We start from the raw sequence: 15870 nt of genomic DNA, 5'->3' as shown, positions 1-15870 counted from the left end.
AGTAGATCAGTTTTGGTTGAGCAAGTGTTTTTCTATGTCCTAAAATAGTGGAACTATAAACTATAAACATAGTTTTAGTCTCAGAACAACCTGCCTTGACTCCATGCCTGCTAAATAGTTAACGAAAGGCACAATAGAAATTCTATTATTTATCTTAGACAAATACATTTCAACATTTACATCCCACCTTGATGGTAAGAGTCCATATCAATACCGACTTTTGCACATATGCAAGGTACTTGCAGGATGTTGAGGGGTCCCGATTGCAGCTGGAAGGGACGGCTCTTTGAGAACTGTGAGTGCTTTGGGTTGGTGGTAGGGGAGGGCCTTACAGCAGCACCCAATTCGTCTTAAGGAGAGCAAGAACAGAATGTTCTCTCATCACAGTCTCTATAATAGCCTTCAATACATCCGAAAAAGTAGCTAGATTTGTTGTTGATTTTATGAAAAGTCACCTGTAAGGTTGAAATGCCTGCAAAAAATAGCAGAAAAGTTGCTAAGTTGGAAACGGTGCATCCCACCTCCTCTCTTTCTACAGTTCGCATTCTGTAGCTCTGCAGCTTGCAAGAGTGTAAAAAGCACTCAAGGGTCATTGTAACACTCACTGTATGGACCCTTAGTCACACGACGTGCCATGATGGACGCCGGACGTGAGGGGCGGCGCTACTGATCAGAACAACTGCCAATATTTTTCCAAGTTGCTTTTGCTAATATAGCCACGGCTTCTACTTGTTCAAGTTGAGCTGAATTGTCTCTGTGCCGCTAAGCTAATCTTTGGCACTAAACATCTAGTTGGCACTAAGTGTTGGCTGAACAGCTAGCTTACAAACCAACCCATTTTGTTGAATTTAATCCAATCGCCGACTTTTCCTTGACTTTATGCCACATGATTCATACTGCCAATCAGCGATTCTTCTCACAGCGGAGCAGACCTATGTGTACAAAAGTCTAGATGTTAACCAGTTTTTTTTTTTTCATACATGCTAGGCTGCATGAGGGTAGGCCATTTTCTCCATGGTTATGAATTAATTTCTCCATAATGCAACATTTGATTGGATCTTGCTAATTATAAAGTATATGAACATTCTTCTTCTTACCTTTAAAAAAAAACAACTGTTTTCTGCAAATCCGCAATTACACAGAGGGCTTTTAGTCCTTATGTTTGATGGCTGCTCGGCATTGCCACCACATCTACGATGAAATAAGTTTGGTTTGTGTCCATCTTGGTGAGTCGGGCGCTGAACCCACGATGACCGCTTTCCGTTCCAGTTAATCTTGTAAATATAAACATTAGCTAATGCAGCAGTACATCTGACAAACAACACTAATTGTGTAGCTGAAACTGTTTTGAACTGGAAAATATCAGATCACAGACTTTCAAATTCAAATATTGGGATAAGAGCATCTCGAATATTTATATTCAATTATGTTTTTGGGTAAAAAAAAATTTATTTTCATATTTTTTCATAACCGATCAGCCGTAGTTTGAGGCACATTATTTTAATCACTAATTAAAAAGCATTTAAAGACGATTTTCTTATCTGTAGACTTTCGTCTGCATGAATTCGGATTAGGAGCAGATTTATGCGAGGCACTTGGGCAGCATGCCGTACAAATAGGCCCACAGAGGGGAAGAATGACAAGCGTTATTAAAATAGCCTGTAATGTGATTTTTATTTTTTCTCTCAAAAATCTCACACTGCTGATAACATACCAGCAAAACATCTCTAAAGATCAGGGCCTTATCATTCATTAATGAGAACATGTTAGCCGATATACTCCATTATTAGTAGCGTAAGTGACATGTATTTTCCTTCCCTGTGTCCTGTTAGGGGTTAACCGCAAGAGAGAATCAATTGAATATGAAAAACTCTTTAGTTGCTCCATTTATTGTCCAAACGAATGCAAAATGCTTCATGTTTTAGATGCAGGAACCGAGGAAGGGCATGTTTTCAAACTCGATGTCGCAGTTCATCGTTCTGCAGCCTGGCCTCGGCCACGGGCGTAAAGTCACACTGTATCCATTATTAATCAAATGCCTCTCAAGGACGACGTCTGTGCAAATTGGTATGCAGGAGCTGCCGAACTCACTCACCAGCAGTAACTTTAAAATTAAGTATTAGAAAGAGATTTGGTGTTTTTCTTACCCGTGCCAAGGACGGGTCTCTTTACCGCACAGAAAAAGGCCGCAGGCATTCAGCTGAGGATTTCACTATTCTCTGTTTTTACAGAAACACTGCAAAATATATATATATATATATATATATATATATATATATATATATATATATATACATATATATATATATATATATATATATATATATATATATATATATATTGCTGCAATAAAATAATTCATTTTATTGTGTGCATAGGATTAATAGGATCAGGCCAAACTTGATGTAAAATATGTGATTAGGTGTGATTGTAATAACTGCTATTAGAGCTGAAAATTAGTAACTTGATACGTAATCTCATTTTTGAACAACTAATTCAGCTCTTGTGGAGTTCGAATTTAATCCCTCAAATTTTAAAGCTGTCTCGACTTTGTCGATGTTCAGACGCTCTTTCATCACTCCTCAACTTCTCTTCTGCGGACATTTTTTTTTTCTTTAAACGTCTTCCCGGGGGAAAAGCATGTTCCAATTCGGACACTGACATCTCTGGGAACTGCATGGCTGAAATGAAGAGCCGTAGGCATTCTGGATAAAGAGGAAAAAGAAATAAAAATACTGGAGGACTTTTTGAAACTCCTTCTTATCTTCATTACCAGGCCTGAACTATACTGGAAAAAGAAATCCCAACGAAAATGGAAAATATTTCATGCGTGCCCAATTAGGTATGCAAATTGCAAGACTAAACATGAGCTGAAACTGCACAAAAAGTTTTCTTCTCCATCTTTATTAAACTTAAAATGAATCACACAAACGCTTCATCCTCCTTTTTTTTTTATTTTTTATTATCTCAGCAAAAGGCTTTCTCAACAGATAGCACCCAGTCTGCATACAAAGGCCTGCAGAGTGGAAAAAATGGTTCTTATCCTGCACTGAACTAAATATCTAAGAAAAAGAAAGAACATATTAATTCGCGAAGTGGCCTAACAGATGGGCAAACTCCATCTGCTGGTGATCATTACAAACTATCTGCTGTCATTAACTCTAATTTGGCCTAATTGCCATGTAAGGGTTAACTAAGTGGAAAGTGAGCAGCTTCCAATTTTAGCTTGGTGCTATTCATGCTTTACTGCTGTGCAGAGACAGGAATATATTGATGGGGAAGCCATGAACATTTATTTTATTTTTTATTTTTTCTCTTCTACACTTTCCTCTACACTCCATTTATACTGATACAGAACACAAAAAGATAAAATACTCAAAGATAAATAGCACAACTGTGGCTTTCTAATGAGGTTGTGCTCGACTTGTACTGTGGTGATTTTTGGCCTAATGTCCTTTTTTTTTCTGTTTTGTACACAAAATCCTCTTACTGGTAGCAGTCCATGATACACTGGCAGCCATCCTTGAGGTTCTGTGGACTCATGGATGAGCTCATTCACATCCAAACCAGTCCTCATTCTTACTCAAATCAGAAAAAATAAAATAAAATAAAGTGTCACAGAGTCCTTTTACAGAGGCCAAAGGCTTAGAAGTATATTTCTAGTATCAAAACACAGCCATTATGGCAGCTTATTAAATTATCCTTTGAGTGACTCAAGTCTAACTAAAGGGTCCTCCTGCATGCAGTGTAGCACCGTCGAAAGGCATGTCTCTGTCAGCGCACGCTTACTGACTGACATTTAGATAATGGATCAGTGTCCTGTTGCATATTCATCATCCTGCTGTTTCCGAGAACAGGTTGGATTTTTGGGTACGAAGGGATTCATCGCTGGAGTCACTTGAACGTAAGAGTGGGAACACAGAAAAGACACAGAAGCGAAAGAGCAGAGTGACAGTGTGGTTTCTCTTTTCCTCTTCCCTCCCCTCCCCCCCAAAAAAGAGGAGAAATAAAAAAAGAGGAGTCTATTGACCAGCAGGCGCTAAGAGGTTTAGCGAGTTTGAGAAAGTAAAAGCAGTCTGGAGTTCACTTTGCCGTGGAGCTCTACCTTTCCTCAAAACGTATCCAGTGACACTTAAAGGCACCGATTGGCCCTTAAGGAGCCTCACAAAAGCACCATCTAATGGTGAAAGTGTCCGCCTTTTTGGACCGAAATTACTCTGTGAAATTGCCACTGCAGCCTCTGGCAGTGCGGTGACCTCTCACCTCTACATGCAGTCCACTCCTTCCACTTTGTGGTTGGACAGCACTGTGTTAATGGGGCAATCATGTTTCCACATAAATTTATTTTAAGGAAATGTGGGTGAAAAAAAGGGCAAAAACACACAGAAACTAATCACTCATCATACACGTAAATACACAGGTGCATCTCAGTAGATTAAAACCAAACCCATAAAGTCAGTTCATTTTATTGACTCGATTCAAAAACCGACTCAGGATTCTTTATTTTAAACATAGACGGGTGGCTTACCGGTGACGAAATCCCGAATTTCAAATGCTCGCCATATTAGTTCAATAAAAACACATTGAAGACAGAAATGTTGGCCAACTCCAAAAATTATGTTCATGTACACTGCAAAAACACAAAATCTTACCAAGTATTCTAGTCTAGTTTCTAGTGCACACTTGAAAAAACGAAGACAAATCTAACTTACAAGTAACTGTTCAGCAAGATGTAGGAGCTTGTTTCAAGTCAATAATTCTTTAGTATTGATGAAAAGATATTAGGCCCACTGGTAGATTATTTCACTTATGACAAGATATTTTTACAAAGTTATAAGTGAAATAATCTGCCTGTGGGACTAGTACTCTTGCATCAATATTAAGGAATTACTGACTTAAAACAAGCTCCTATATCTTGCTGAAAAGTTGCTTGCAAATTAGTTGTCCTATTTCAAGTGTATTAAGATATTTTCATTAGAAACCAAACCAAAAGTCCTTGGTTAGATTGTGTGTTTTTGCAGTGTGCTGCCTAGTATATGTACTCATTAGGCCTCCTTGTGCATCTCTCTTACAGATACAGTAATGGAAATACCAGATGGCTTTTATAGTGGCTTCCAGTAGGTTTCCTGTCCAGTCAGACTCAGTGATACCGTCGTCATTAAACCAGGTATTTTGCCAGTGTGTGTGGGTGCCACGCCCTAGTGGAAAATGAAATTGTCGTCCTAACAAAGCTCATAAGTGGAGTGAAACATGAAGTGCAATAAACTTTACATTAATATGATTGGATATGGCACCATGAATAGTCAGGTTCTATAGCAATGGTATTTTGTGGTCTGTCCTATAAGAAAAAGCCACAAAATAAGTGCTGGCCCTCTGTCGAATCAGCAACCTTACACAGAATGGTTTCGGTCATAACATATCATTTGTGTATTTAACCCTATTTAATAGTTCTCCTTGCTCTTAATGAGAGGTATTTTGCAAAATGGTCTTTTTTTGAACTGTATGGCACGTTATAGCATACCTGAAGTATTGCTGTGATGCATTTGTGCGTTTTTAAGGATTCCTTTACTCTCCCTTGGCAACCATTGAGAACGTGCCTTAACGCCACGCTCTGCCTATTTACTCAAAACGATGCCGTGGAGCTTAAGTCCTCAGTCGAGCTCCCGACTCACAGAGCGCCTCTACCTCACACCTTCTTCCTCTCAGCTCCTCCAGACTAGTGGCAGCTACAATTAGCAAACACCTGGTAGAACCGCAAGACTTCTGAGCTCATCGTACGAACTAGAACGGTTGTAAACGGCTTAATGAGAAACGTTGTGATGACGTGGTGAAGGGGGCGTGTCGGAGATGGTAGCAGGTTCTTAAAGGGACACAGGCCAATTTCAGGGAGTCAGATACAGCTATGATGCGAAAACGTCTGAGTTGTTTTTGATATACGGCATTTTCATGACAATTGACGGTAACATAGTTACTTGATTGTGGTGTAAAAGAGTGGTATGTGCCTGGAAAATACATACTTCCCATTTAAATAATTGCAAGTCCCTAATAACCTTAATTTTAGTTTTTAAACATATTTTAGCCATACAGATTAACTAAGAAAATGGTTAAAATATATCCCTCTGTGTGTAATTAGTCAATGTATTCGTTTCTCCCTTTGTGTGTGTGTAAAGCTCCTGAGCGAAGCAGCAACCCTCAGAATCTCCCACAGACTGTGAATTCTTCCAGGTTGACAATCCAAATTGTTTCCTGATCAGTCGCTCTAGCGGTTTAGGACTCGCATTCTTTCACTCCCGTGACTTAACCGGACGGGTTGTGCTCATTAAGTTTCAATGTAACCCACGAGAGCTTCCTTTAGTGGTCGCATTGTGACATTTCCGTCGTCCTGTGGAACTTTCCGGTGACGCCGGCTCATGTCTCACCGTTTTCTCACTTTCAGCCACGTAACCACAAGCCGCCGGCGGATGTGTCACCGCCGCTAGTTGCTCCGCTGACTTTCGGAGATAACATTATGTGCCGAACAGGCCATTTGATACCTGGATGCAGATAGATTCATGGGGGCCTTCATGGTGCAAGACGCTTAACCTGGCCAGTTAATCACCCGTGCTAATTATATCTGCTGTGACTCCATATGCTGTACATCAGCAGCCAACAACGAACAGCTTTCATCTAATCCACGAATTAATGTGTACTGTATAATCACAGCGTGCGTGTTGTTGGATCAGGTATTAGTCACCTGATAAATTGCACATGATGACTCAACGATGTCAGGAAATAGGCAGACTCGGTAATAAATAAAGATGAAAGCTGGAATGGCTTAAATTTCTTATTTTGCCACCAGCAGTCAGTTTTCATTTGTTCTTCTCTCAATATTTATTTATTTTTCCAAGGTTGTTTCAAAGACTCGGGAGTCATTGGTGAGCGTTTTGTGTTACATTTTCAGACGGAATCTTTAAAGAATAGAATTACGGTAATTAATGTTTGACCTTATGTAAGAATGCGATAAATAAAACAAAAGAAATCAAGTGGCTTCTCTCGTCAGCAGATTTCAGGATTCCAATGAACAAGTATCATTGTCAGATTTAGTAGTTTAAAATGGGCTCTAGTTGGAAATTTGAGAGTGTTAAGGAAAATTATTCTGTTTTTGAAAAAAAAGAGAAAAAAAACTAACTTAAGGATATTTCTGTTTTATCACTGAAAGTTTCTGCTTCTAATTTCTGACAAAAAGTTTTCTACTTTTTTCTTGCCGAGGACAAGATCTCAAGCTGCAAACACACACCTGTTTGTGGATGCAAGATTTAAAAGCTCTGATGTTTAGTTTATTGCGCAAGTATAACATGTATATGAATTTCTTTTCTTTTCTTTTGCATCCTTGTTACTGTGCCTGATAAAGTGGTTGAAAATACAATTTCACTTTTTCGTGTCCGTTGCTCTTTCACGCTTTACGTGCACTCTGGTCCTACTAGTGAAAGGTTACTCTGGAGCCCCGGAGGAAACTTTTACATCCCACTGGATCCCACTTTTGCAGGATTTATCAATGTATTTATGTTAAATGGAACTCTGCTTTATTCATTTTGTCAGTGCCCGTCTTGTGCAGTTAGCATTAAGCATTTCCATACAGACATGTCCACTTTTATGTGCTCTTAATGTCTTTTTTTCCTCCCCTGTAATCCTGTGATCAAGATTTTGAGTGATTGGGATTTGAAATGACTGAAACTGAAAGAATGAGGCTGCTTGACATTACTCACATCATTGTTACGGTTTGGGGTTAAAGCTGGCTGTGATCTTTTTAGACACTGAATCAGGAGGATTTTCATTTTTTTGGCAAAAGCAATTAAAAAGTTGCAGTTCTACATTTTCTAGAAAACAAACAGTTATCTTGGCTAAAGGAATGTCTTTTCTAGATGCAAAAATGTTGTTAGTTACACACAAATGGATTTTTTCAAGAGTTTATTTCTGGGTGTGGGGATATTATGCATAATTGTCTGTTTTGAGCTTTATGTCATGTTACAATGATATTCTATCAATCATCTGAAACATTTCTGTGCTTTGAGAATTCCTGGAATATCTAAACACTTGCTCTCACAAAGCTCCGCCTACTTCCACAAAGCCCCTCCTTGGAGCTGCGCCTCCCTCACTCAGCTCCTCCAGACTAACAGCAATTAGCAAGCATCTGGTGGAACGGAGCATCTGCTGAGCTCATTATGTGAATTATTTCTTAGTCCAACACTCCTAAGAACAGTTATTAACGGCATAATGGGAATGTTTTGTTATGTGTCCAGTTGGTCCAAATTGGGCTATTGGGCAATTGGTCAAATTGCCCAATTGGAATTGTCTTTTTAAGTTATGTTTGATATATATACAACAATTTCATAACAACTGAAGGTAACAAAGTTACTTGATGGTGCTTTAAAATGGATGGAAAATACATAATACCACTCCTTTAATTATGATAATTTCCTATTTACAACAAATGAAAACACAACATTTAGGATTAGAATATCTCTTCAGAACAATAAAAAACTTTTTTTCTTTTTGTTTTTTTTTTTTTTTTTATTTAGAAATGTGGGCTTAGTGAAGAGAATGCCTAATACCAGCTTAAAGGTTGTTGCCAGTCCATCACAGCCCAACACAGATACTCACACCTGAAGACAGTAGAGAGTAACGGTCATGTTTTGAATTGTCTGCATGTAATTAACTTAAACACAGTGTTTTACTAAAAAAAAAAAACTTTTCTAAAATATTGAACTTTATTGAATTAGTCAGCATATATGTGGATGTGTGGATATGAATGTATAGATAGATAGATATATTTTTTATCTTGCAGAACCAGTAATAAATAATAGATAAATAAACCAATCAGAAGAAGTTTATTTCACACGAGCAACAAAACACACCACAAACCATCTTTACAGTGAAACACTTTTATGTTACTGTTTTTGTTTTTTAGTTTTTTTCATTCATCCATACTGCTTCCTGTGCCTCCCTGCAATGGCACGGCGCCCTCCTTAGGGGGCGCACCCCACACTTTGGGAACCACTGTCTTAGGCTATAGTACTTAGTACTGAAGATTTCCTGCAGTGTAATGCGATCCTGTCAGGTCGTAAGTGCATAGGAATGGCTTGGCTCCATCCTGCAGGGTAAAAACCCACGGCAAGCACTGTTCATTTTTCACTGCTAAGGCAGAAACAAAGCGGGGAACATGGTGGTGCTTTGCCATTCAATGGTAGAAAACGACTGGAAGAAAATTACCCTAATTTGCAAGTGCACTTGATCAATTAAAAGCTTGTTTGCGTGGCTTTTAAAAGCTGCTCAGTGTTTGCTAGGCTATTACAACAACAAAGGAATAGCCAGTCTGAAAGTTCAACAGCTAGCTGGGAGTCCTTCAATGTGCATGATGCCAGTCATTTTCCTCTTTGTAGAAAAGAGATAATAGAATTGTGGGCAGCGAAAGGTTAGAGCATCGGGGGTTTGAATCCCTTTAGTGTCTGTAAACATGTGAGGGAACGAGAGGTCGTCTTTTCTTCCTCAGCAGTGACTGTTGCACAAGAAGACCAAAGAAACGGTTTGCAGACAGACTGTTGTACAATGTTCTGCTCTTTGTGGTTTGTTTCCTAAGGAAGACAAAACAGAGTATCTGCCTACAAATGTCTTGTTACTCAGTAAAAAATAAAATAGCATCAGTTATAAAAACGGGCTGATGGGACTTTTATAACCTGGAATAGAAATGTGAGAGATTTAGGATATGAGGCTATTTAGATGAAAAATATGACATAAAAGTGTACTAAATAAAATTATATTCTATATTAGTATTTAATGTGACTTCAGTTTTATAATAAGCAATTGATAAATTTAATCACAGTTCAATACTTTTTGCCATTCTGCACTTTATGGACTAAAGTAAGCCTACATACTAGGGACTTTAGTATATAGGCTCAAGTCTCAAGCCTGCATACTTTGCTTTGTTCCTGAAGTTTATAAAGTACCTTAACTTCGTTAAGGTGATAGAGGCACCTACTATTAATTAGAAATTTGTCTGTGTTTTTACTCAATCATTTAAAATCGTTGCTGTTTTGAAGCTATCGGGTTTTTTTTATCATTATTGTTTCATTTGTATCTCAAAGTTTTTGCTTTGTAACACACTCCAGCCAGTCTTGAAGATATACAGATGCCAACAAGTCAAATGAACTTCCATTATCACAAACCTAGTATGAGTGTATACAAAACAAAGGCTTTACCAACACACTTTCATGCAACATGCAGCGATTCTTTCTTCAGCATTTCTAGCTTCTTATTGTTTTCTAGCTTATACATTTATCATAGAAAATGTATCCAGAAGTTCCTCATTGGTGTTTTTGGGTTCCCTTATTCAATTTTTTTTAATTATCTTATCTGACTTTTTGAGTTCTGTTTACTTAGTAAATCACCAATGTTATTTTACAGAATACCATCCAACCACAAGTGTAAAACTGCAATGTACCAGCAGCAGTCCTGAAGTGAAAAGCATCTGCAGGTCAGCTGGGTGTTGTGGAAGAAGAGAGACTGTTGTACAGTGTTCTCCTCTTTGTGGTTTGTTTCCTAAGGAAGACAAAACAGAGCATCTACCTACAAATGTCTTGTTACTCAGTAAAAAATAAAATAGCATCAGTTGTAAAAAGGCGCTGATGGGAGATTCTCACTCCCACTGGCCCACGCCAGCTAGCTAAAGCTTTTTTTTTAGCTAAAGTTCAACTTTAGCTAAGCAAGCTAAAGTTGCTCTATTAAAGTTTTCGAGTTGAATAATCAAACCCTGGACTTTAAATTGATCAAGAAGGTGTTATGCATTTATCAATTCTCATTTGTTGTGATAAATAATTGCTTTATTGTTATTATAAATGCCACTTATTGATGTTTAAATTCCCCCAAAACTGTGTGGATTGTTAGTTTTACTATTTTCTCCACTGTTTGTTCAATGAGGGTATCGATAAATATGAAATATACGATTAAATGCAATTACTGTGTGCAGTTTAGTGATACAAATCAAAATTTTTTTTATGTGACTGGTGTCCCGATGAAGCATTTTACAAATTGTATCTTTTTTAAAAGCAGTGCCTAAAAATAGCAGTAAAAAGGTCTTATTGCCACTTTTAACATTATCTCAGTCATGCCACAAAATATCAGGATAGAATTTAAAGTCCATGTCGCACACCACTATATGACACGATCTCAAACATGCTATTGACTGTTGACTCTTGGTGGCGGATGTTGATAACCACAGGCTATCTTTCCCTGATGAAAAATTTGGGAACGATCAGAGATCTGTTTGCCATTCCGGTTGTATGTATCTAAATATTAACAGTTCCTTCAGACAAAAATGACTAAAGCCCCCACAGCCCCCCAAAACGAACAACAATTACGTGGCATTATTTTTCGTAAAAGGAGCGGCGATGATGCAGATGCTTTATGGCGTTTAGCAGAATCCTGCTCGGCTGCGGTATAATGGGTTGCCTGTGATCTATTTGAACAGTGTAATAACGTCCCAGTGGACCAGAGAGCACAGTATGAATGAGGTAACTTTGTGAGATGCCTGGACGTTCCGGGCTCCTAACATAGGAACATAAAAAGGAAAGTGTGTCATTAAAATCAGAGATTGCTGTCGGTAAAGCTGTTTGCTCTTCAAGGATGCGATAAATTTGTTGTTTTGTTAGCACTATATTAAGTGTTAACCGTGTACAAATGGAAAAAAAAGGGCTTAAAGCAACCTTTTTTTTGATGCAATGCAGCACCTTGCCTTATGTAACTTTTAAAACAGCACTGCCACACAATTTCTTTAAAAAAAAAAAAAAGAAAGAGAAAAAAATGGTGTCACTTTGTCCTTTATCCTCCGAAAGGTGCCAGCAGGAGTTGAAGTTGATTTATTTCAAGTGTGATCATGTGCTGTCCGGTTCAGTTTAGCTATTGCCAGGCTTGCAGCGCTTTTCGATTTTGTTGTCAGTGTAAATCCACTCTCCCTGCAGCGTCTTTGGCTTCATCACTTGCTCTCACGTGTATACGTGTCTATCCTTCTCACACCCCCACATCAACTTCCTCCCCCTTCGGTCTCCATTAGAAGACATTTTGCTTTGCGCTGATCCGTCATCCCGCCGGCCAGCTCTTTGCTTCTGCTCGTTGCATCGCCTCTCCTTTAAAAAAAAAAAACACCCCCCAAAAACCATTTCGACTGCGAAGAAAACTAAACATCAACCTCCCAGTGTTTTTCTGGGTCAATTGCAAAATGAGATACAGTGGGACTAGTCAGGGTGCACCAGGGCTGGTTTCTATGGTAACTGCAGGGCTGTATTTAGTGCAGTTGTTCCAGCGTGCATGCAGCGAGCGAGCGGCTCTCTGTTTTCAGCCAGGCGAGGAGGAAAGAGCGAGGACCGCTCCCGTGGGGGGATAAACAGAAAGTGGGGCGATATCTCCCATCCTCATCAAACCGGGGCTCTCATCTCGAGGAGCCGGCGTCGTGTCAGGAATCCCGCACCTGAGACGGAGCCAGAATAAAACCCGAGGAGTCGAGTAACTGACATCGGTTTTCTGCTGGCAAAAAAGTTCAGACTTTTCACATTAATGTCCGTCTGTTGTGTGACATAAAAAGCTAATTGCTGGAAGCTTTAAGGGTGTCAGCATGTGCAGGTAGAAACGACTGCTGGTGGTCTTTTGCATGTGTGCATAGCATGACTGGTAGTAATAAAGTCAACAGAGTTTAAATTTTTTATTGCCCACAAGTCAAAGAAATGAGGTTCCATCCACATATACAGTATATATACTGCATATACTGTATATATATATATATATAGAACCATCCATGTATATATATATCTGCGTTTGAGACATAGAGAACCCCAGACTGAAGCACTGCTTCAGTTGGATATATCTAGAAAAAAATCCTGACCAGATGCCCGAACCTTCTCAGTTGATTCATTTCATCATAGAATAGCAATAGTTCTACTCCAAACTCTTTGTGGATGAAGGAATTTTAAAAAATACCACCGTATCTTTTTCTATGAAACAGCCCACTCAGGTGGGTCTGGCCAGCAGTCAAAGCACCGACATGCCAAAGGACAAATTCCAACAATTCTTTCAAATTTTCTTTTTAAACTACTTCTGAGAAACCTTTCCTCGGTTGAAGTCCAGTGATCGCGTCCAGCACTACGGATAAGGAGTCCACTGATTGCAACTTTCTTGCTGATCACGGATTACCCATCTTTCAAAAGTCTGACCTGCTGATTCCGATTTTGGCTGATACCGGTTTTCTTTGTCTGAAGGTCAGTGGCTGATTTTTAGACCTTTGTTGAGGTAGATGAGATCAGAGGAAAAGACCGGCTTCACATATAATGGTTGGCCAGTCACCGATGTCTCAAAATTAAGGAAATCAGAGCCGACCCTACTACGTATTCAACACATATAAAAGGCACAAGTTGATGTGCATCTATGCACCAAAATCTTTGATCTTGAGACTAACACCCCCCGACCTTAAAGGGGCCTGTGTTTTCTGGTCAAGAAGCATGGCCTTGCACCTGGGGGGGAGGCAGCTCATCCTGGCTGCTGTTTAGTCAGGTGTGGATTGCTCCAGTAATAGCTGAATGTCAGTGCCTGGAGATGCCAAACAACCTGCCTGTCTAAGAAGACTTGTTTCCAGTGAAGGTTGGGCTCTTTTAGGGCTGTTCCTCAGCTGCGTTGCTCTTGAATGTAAAGTTCATGAGCAACGCGGCTGAGGGAGAGGGGTGTGGATAAAAAAGCAGAAATGTGAAACAGAAATGGTAGATTAAAAGATAAATGAAATATGTCAGAGATCCGGCAGTACAGTTTTGGGAAGAGCAGCAACAACCGCTTACTCCTTTTTGAATCTCTCCGGCGCACAACAACAAACACACACTAAATGTTTCATGAGTTAAGGAGAGCAAAGAGAGCTGTCAATGCATCTGAGTGGCGCATGTGAAAGACAGGGCACTGCTTTGCATGAAAAATACATTCACCACCTTGGCTTTTGTTCTCGCTTCTGAGCGTCTGTCGGTCCCACGGAGGCAGCTGCTGGAGCGATTTTTCTACAAACAAAGTTAGAGTAGCTTAAAAAAAAAAAAAAGTTAATTTTGTATCTCCAAAATTGATTATGCTTAAATAAATTGGAGTAGAAATGAGAAAGTTATTTATTCTGGTTATTAAATTCAGAGAGGGAGATTAACTTTGTCACTACATGTGGGCGGTTGAACTTTGGGTTTCTGTTTGGATTATTTCTTTGTTGCTTAATTACCAGATCTTGCAATTTCAGTTTGTTTCTTTGTGCTAGTTCACTTGCGCAGTTATTACTGTTTGTGCATTTTGGATTTGTTTCTTTCCATTAATGTTTCTTTCTGTTCGTTGTGCATGTTAGCGTCAGGTTTCTCTCTTCGTGCAGCGTCCTGGTCTCCTTCCCACCTTCCCAGCTACTTTCCATCTACCAGCTCCCCTCTGCTTTGACTCTCCCTCATCCGTTCTCTATTCTCTGCTGCTGCATGTTAATGGAACGTTTAAAGCAGAAGAGTGCAAACGCTTTTGCCATGTGGGCCAGAATCGTCAAGGTGGAAGTAGTTGAGTGCCACAACAATCTAAAACGAAAGTGCAACTGCAAAATCATTGACTTTTTTTTTTTTTTTTACCTAAAAGCAACTAGGAGAAAGGAATAAAACTGCAGAATGTAACTTTTATTAAAAATACATTTTTACATAGCAGTTGATATTGTTATTGTGGTGACAGTATAAGACAGATAATCTGAGAAAAAATATCAAGCTCCTTTCTTCTCCCAGTGCTTCCAGTGGTCTCCTGGTTCTGATCGGTCATAAACAACCGATCAGAGCCAGGGGGAGGGTCTTATTGCTGTCAATCACTCTCATGTTCATTCCTTCCTGTTTGCTCGTTGCTAAGGTACAGTTGGTTCTCCACAACGTAGCCTGCCAACAATGCTAGGGTTAGTTAGCATAGCTAACAATGACGGCGGAGAAAAGGTTTTCCTGTAACAATAAGTTGTTTTTTCTGCCATTAGCACATTGACAAATAACACATTTTAATGCTTGTTTAGTTAAAATATGCTTATTCTTCATTCGGTGAAGTTTCTCAAATTGAGTAGAGTATCCAGAAATCTCACTCTAGTAAAAGTAAAAGGTGGGGTGGAGTAAAACTACTTCCAAAAATATGTCGAGTAACTTTTTGGGGAATAGAAAAACATAGTAAATGTAACTGAGTGAGGGCAAAACTGTGGCCTCCACGATTCAGCCAAGTGGTTCTCCGGCTTGGTTGAATACCCAATAATCAATCAAATTTCTATGTCTAAAACCATATAGCACACAATTAATAATATCCTTGGCCGTGTTTCCTCTTCCCTGCCTTGTTCATCTGCTCCAGCACCCGTTCCGAGCGCTCCCGTTGGCACCAGCCAAACATCTCATGCGTTTAACAATAGATTTGTTAGAAAACTGCGGGAAGCCTTTGTAGTGGGGCCATTTTAGAAATAAAGCCAATGAGCTCTGCTAATGTCGGGCGACACAATGAGACACTTCTAGGAAGGCAGCATGGTTTCAAAATTCTAGCAACAGAGACGATCCCAAGAGTCAAATTAGACCGTTTTAGCTACAAGAACTTCAAAAAAAAAAAAAAAAAAGGCATTAATAGATGAAGAGGTGAGTTGAAGCGCTGCTGACACACGTAATACGCAATTGTGCACAAAACGCTGTTCTTTGCTTCTCACAGCTCAACACTGTTAATATTTGAACTTGTGCGTAATTCTTGTAATCTCACAATTGCAGCTGTGGGGAACAAACAAAACCAGAAATCAAACGCATTTTCATGTAGGATTACTCTACAGATTATTATAAGCAA

At 39.2% G+C, this 15870-nt stretch overlaps 1 protein-coding gene across 2 annotated transcripts in view; it reads left to right on the top strand.

Moving 5' to 3' along the window:
* Positions 1-15870, top strand: part of lrfn1 (leucine rich repeat and fibronectin type III domain containing 1) — a 189023-nt gene that overhangs the window by 45450 nt on the left and 127703 nt on the right. The window contains exon 3 of one of the 2 annotated variants that reach the window (XM_027999307.1): positions 5075-5167. The exons of the other annotated variant lie outside the window; for it this stretch is intronic. The gene's annotated coding sequence lies outside the window, so the exon portion shown is untranslated. The remainder of the gene's footprint in view (positions 1-5074; positions 5168-15870) is intronic. 2 annotated transcript variants of the gene reach the window in all.

The sequence above is a fragment of the Xiphophorus couchianus genome, chromosome 18 (genome assembly GCF_001444195.1).
Source record: "Xiphophorus couchianus chromosome 18, X_couchianus-1.0, whole genome shotgun sequence".
Lineage (NCBI taxonomy): Eukaryota > Metazoa > Chordata > Actinopteri > Cyprinodontiformes > Poeciliidae > Xiphophorus > Xiphophorus couchianus.
Note: the sequence above shows the minus strand (reverse complement) of the source record. Positions and strands in the feature narration are given on the sequence as shown.